The following is a 5,390-nucleotide window of genomic DNA, read 5'->3' on the forward strand; positions in this document are numbered from 1 at the left end:
ATAGCATACTACAGAAACTTGCACACCCGAATGGGAGACCGTCAAAGTCAATCGGGGGTCGAGCATACTTTACAAAATGATCCGAGAATCTGCACACACACCGAGTGGGAGACGGTGATGAAAACGTCCGCCCTTATATGTTCGATTGCACTATTTCACTATATTAAGGGGAGAGGGTGCCTTCGCACACATATTCGGTGTGAAATATCTTCCGCCCCCCAGCGGAGCGCTTCGGCGCCTCTGCGAAGCAAAGCGCGGCATTCAAAAACAACAACCAAAATTGCCGTCGCTTTCCCTTCCCTGCCCTGCAATGGCTGGAGCAGCAGCAGAAGAAGAGAGAGAGAAAATAGTCTCATGGGGTCAGAGGAATGGCAGTGGAGCGCGATCTATGAATTTCACTAGCCAGGTCTGTCTCCAAATTGAACATTATTACTCTCTCGGCGCACACGTCGCCACCACGGTTTCGCGACGCAGCAGCATCATGATGTTGCGTCTATTGTAAGTCGGAACCGGGTTATTCGGCTGTTCGCGAACAGTCGGGTTTTAACCTTGCCTAACAAACGATCAAACAACTTCCACTCTCGAGGTGCGGTACGGTGACTGTCCTATCGTCCGCTCTTGTATGCTGGATTGCACTATTTCACTATATTAAGGGGAGAGGGTGCCTTCACACACATATTCGATGTGAAATATCTTCCGCCCCCCAGCGGAGCGCTTCGGCGCCTCTGCGAAGCAAAACGCGGCATTCAAAAACAACAACCAAAATTGCCGTCGATTTCCTCTCCCTGCCCTGCAATGGCTGGAGCAGAAGGAGAGCGAGAGAGAGAATAGTCTCATTGGGTCAGAGGAATGGCAGTGGAGCGGGCTAATGGCGAGTAGGCTCGCGATCTATCAATTACACTAGCCAGGTCGCTCTCCCTATTGAACATTATTACTCTCTCACGTCGCCACTGCGGTTTCCGCGACAGCAGCAGCATCATCATGATGTTGCATCCACCAATTAGTCCGGAACCGGGTTATTCAGCTGTCTGCGAACAGTCCGGTTTTAACCTTACCCAACATCCACTCTCGAGGTGCGGTACGGTGAATGTCCTATCGTCCGACCTTGTATGCTGGATTGCACTATTTCACTATATTAAGGGGAGAGGGTGCCTTCACACACATATTCCGTGTGAAATATCTTCCGCCCCCCAGCGGAGCGCTTCGGCGCCTCTGCGAAGCAAAGCGCGGCATTCAAAAACAACAACCAAAATTGCCGTCGCTTCCCTGCCCTGCAATGGCTGGAGCAGAAGGAGAGAGAGAGATTTTAGTCTCATTGGATCAGAGGAATGGCAGTGGAGCGGGCTTATGGCGAGTAGGCTCGCGCTCTATCAATTACACTTGCCAGGTCTCTCTCTCTCGGCGCACACGTCGCCACCCTACTAGTTTCGTCACAGCATATGCTGCGGCCTTTCAGTCCGGAACGGGGCTCCCCTTCGCCTTGCTGTCTGCCCAACTTAGCGGACTTGCGTTGGCTGATCACCCCGTCTTCGCGTCTGTGCCGGCCTTCAATGCAGCGCCCAACCGTCTCTTGACCGAGATTCATTGCACTATTCCACGCGCAAACGGCTACCTTTAATGTGCATAGACAACGCTCATGGTTCAACACGACCAGGGCGCAGTCTGGGAGCCGAGTATACTAAAAAGAGAGTTTAGCAGCCAAAACTCGTCAAAGCACACGTTGGGTTACCCCATCACCTAACAACGATGATGGCGGTTCCCACCCGTGAAATACACAACCTAACCAATATTGGGCGACGATGGCGCTCATGAGCCCACGTCCCCACAAACAGTAAGAGAAAGAGAGAGAGGAGGAGATTGGCCAATGTGCGGTCCCTCGCCCAATGTCTTATGCCTCGCTGGGGCAAAGAGAAGAGAAGAGGAGCGGATAAGGGAGGAGATTGGCCAGCGTGCGGTCCCTCGCCCAATGTCGGCTGCCTCGCTGGAGCTGGGTAAAGAGGAGAGGAGCGGATAAGGGAGGAGATTGGCACACACGGTGGCGCTGCCGGCGCCGAGGATAGCAAGAGAAGGTGCAGTTTGATCTGATCATCTGGTTTGCTATTTCTCTAAGGCCAACGTGCGGTCCCTCGCCCAATGTCGGCTGCCTCGCTGGGGCAAAGAGAAGAGGAGAGGATAAGGGAGGAGATTGGCACACACGGTGGCGCTGCCGGCGCCGAGGATAGCGAGAGAAGGTGCAGTTTGATCTGATCATCTGGTTTGCGATTTCTCTAAGGCCAACGTGCGGTCCCTCGCCCAATGTCTTCTGCCTCGCTGGGGCAAAGAGAAGAGGAGCGGATAAGGAGGAGATTCGCCAACGTGCGGTCCCTCGCCCAATGTCGGCTGCCTCGCTGGAGCTGGGGCAAAGAGGAGCGGATAAGGGAGGAGATTGGCACACACGGTGGCGCTGCCGGCGCCGAGGATAGCAAGAGAAGGTGCAGTTAGATCTGATCATCTGGTTTGCTATTTCTCTAAGGCCAACGTGCGGTCCCTCGCCCAATGTCTTCTGCCTCTCTCTCAATCTCACTATTTTGGCCGCCGTGATAGGCGCCGCCAACAGCAGCAGCTACCTGGTTGATCCTGCCAGTAGTCATATGCTTGTCTCAAAGATTAAACCATGCATGTGTAAGTACAAGCCGATTTAAGGCGAAACCGCGAATGGCTCATTAAATCAGCTATGTTTCATTGGATCTGTAAACCCACTTACTTGGATAACTGTGGCAATTCTAGAGCTAATACATGCAATTGGTCTCTGACCGCAAGGGAAGAGCGCTTTTATTAGTTCAAAACTGGTCGGGCCCCGGTCCGTAACCCACCTGTGGTGAATCTGAATAACTTCGGGCTGAGCGCACGGTCTCCGCACCGGCGCCGCTTCTTTCAAGTGTCTGCCTTATCAGCTTTCGATTGTAGGTTATGCGCCTACAATGGCTATAACGGGTAACGGGGAATCAGGGTTCGATTCCGGAGAGGGAGCCTGAGAAACGGCTACCACATCTAAGGAAGGCAGCAGGCACGCAAATTACCCACTCCCGGCACGGGGAGGTAGTGACGAAAAATAACGATGTGAGTCTCATCCGAGGCCTCGCAATCGGAATGAGTACACTTTAAATCCTTTAACGAGTATCCATTGGAGGGCAAGTCTGGTGCCAGCAGCCGCGGTAATTCCAGCTCCAATAGCGTATATTAAAGTTATTGCGGTTAAAAAGCTCGTAGTTGGATCTCAGTTCCGGACTGACGGTGCACCGCCCGGTGTTTACTGTCACGCTCCAAACCCGCCCGCCCTCGCGGATGCTCTTTGTCGAGTGTCGAGTGGCGGAGAGTTTACTGAAAAAATTAGAGTGCTCAGAGCAGGCTATTTGAATGGCCCGAATGGTGATGCATGGAATAATGGAATAGGACCTCGGTTCTATTTTGTTGGTTTTCGGAACCAGAGGTAATGACTAATCGGAACAGGCGGGGCATTCGTATTGCGACGCTAGAGGTGAAATTCTTGGACCGTCGCAAGACGAACTACTGCAACATTTGCCAAGGATGTTTTCATTAATCAAGAACGAAAGTTAGAGGTTCGAAGGCGATCAGATACCGCCCTAGTTCTAACCATAAACGATGCCAACTAGCGATCCGCCGGCGTTATTCCCATGACCCGGCGGGCAGCTTCCAGGGAAACCAAAGTCTTTGGGTTCGGGGGGAAGTATGGTTGCAAAGCTGAAACTTAAAGGAATTGACGGAAGGGCACCACCAGGAGTGGAGCCTGCGGCTTAATTTGACTCAACACGGGAAACCTCACCAGGCCCAGACACCGGAAGGATTGACAGATTGAGAGCTCTTTCTCGATTCGGTGGGTGGTGGTGCATGGCCGTTCTTAGTTGGTGGAGCGATTTGTCTGGTTAATTCCGATAACGAACGAGACTCTGGCCTACTAAGTAGTCGACGGATCTCCAGAAAATGGTGTCCGGTTCGCAACTTCTTCTTAGAGGGATAAGCGGCAATTCTAGCCGCACGAGATTGAGCAATAACAGGTCTGTGATGCCCTTAGATGTTCTGGGCCGCACGCCTTCACACTGAAGGGATCGCGGGTTTCCCCTCCGAAAGGAGGAGCAGGTAACCCGTTCAAAGCCTTTCTTGATAGGGATTGGGGCTTGCAATTGTTTCCCATGAGCGAGGAGAATTCCCAGTAAGTGCAAGTCATCAGCTTGCGCTGACTACGTCCCTGCCCTTTGTACACACCGCCCGTCGCTACTACCGATTGAATGATTTAGTGAGGCCTTCGGACTGGCGCTCTTGGATTGTCGGCCCCGTTGCCCGCGAGGGGTTTCTGGGGTCGTCGCCTCGAGCTGACGGAAAGATGTCCAAACTTGATCATTTAGAGGAAGTAAAAGTCGTAACAAGGTTTCCGTAGGTGAACCTGCGGAAGGATCATTAACAGAGAGAAAGAGAACGGGGCGCTCTTAAAACTACTACTACTCTCCTGATTTGGGCGGTCTCGGGCTCTGCTCTGGCAACTCCAGCAGCGAAAGAGGACAATCCCGGCCCCCGCACCAAAAATAGGTACCACCACGCTGTAGGTGGACCACACTCGGGCGAGAGCGCGAAGACCGGAGGAGGAGGACGGACGGGGCTTTGGACGGCTGCCCGTCCGGTCCTTACTACCGGCGAATAAGCCTCTTGACCCCAAAAGAGTGAAATTCAAGTGTCAAAAAACAACAACAAGTCGTAAATGACCCAAACCACAAAGCGAACATATCCCCAGTAAACCTTTCATTGAGACTACGACCATGATGGTTAGTAGCAAAAGACCAAATATGGCAAATAAACTCTTAACGGGGATCACTCGGCTCGTGGGTCATTGAAGACCGCAACAAACTGCGTGTCGGTATGTGAATCGCAAGAATGCAGATACATCGACAAGTTGAGCGCATATTGCGGCGCCATATGGGCTTGTCGCCGCCCGCCACTCTCGGTCGGAAATATACATCCATCGGTTGCTGCGAGTTCGGTGCCTGCTGACTGTCTCCCGACACGAGGTAACCCGAACCGAGCTTCCGCCTTGAGGGTTTAATCGCCCGCGCCTTGCGCGGGCGTACCCATAAAACAAGCAAACCTATCTAGCAAGTCCATGGACTTGGCGCACCCATTCAACCACAGCAAAGCGACAGTTGTCGCCCTCGCAAATAACTGGGCGGCGCTCTTTTGCCTGCTGTCTAGAGACACGAATGGCCGTCGGCCGCTCATGGCTGATGCTGCACATGTTCTAAGAGGCACTCCATCCCACGAAGAGGAAACGAAACCGGGTCGGATATCTTTTAAGTAAGCCCCGCCGGAATTTCGTCTATCACCTCGAAAAGAGTGCTTGG

General features: G+C 52.8%; 1 non-coding gene across 1 annotated transcript; it reads left to right on the forward strand.

The window, feature by feature from the left end:
• Window positions 1–2,603: 2,603 nt before the first annotated feature.
• LOC121869121 lies at window positions 2,604–4,458 on the forward strand. Its single transcript, XR_006089509.1, has one exon. It is a non-coding gene; the product is annotated as a small subunit ribosomal RNA (ribosomal RNA).
• Window positions 4,459–5,390: the final 932 nt, after the last annotated feature.

Source organism: Homarus americanus, unplaced genomic scaffold (assembly GCF_018991925.1).
Source record: "Homarus americanus isolate GMGI-L3 unplaced genomic scaffold, GMGI_Hamer_2.0 scaffold35481, whole genome shotgun sequence".
In the NCBI taxonomy this organism is placed as follows: Eukaryota; Metazoa; Arthropoda; class Malacostraca; order Decapoda; family Nephropidae; genus Homarus; species Homarus americanus.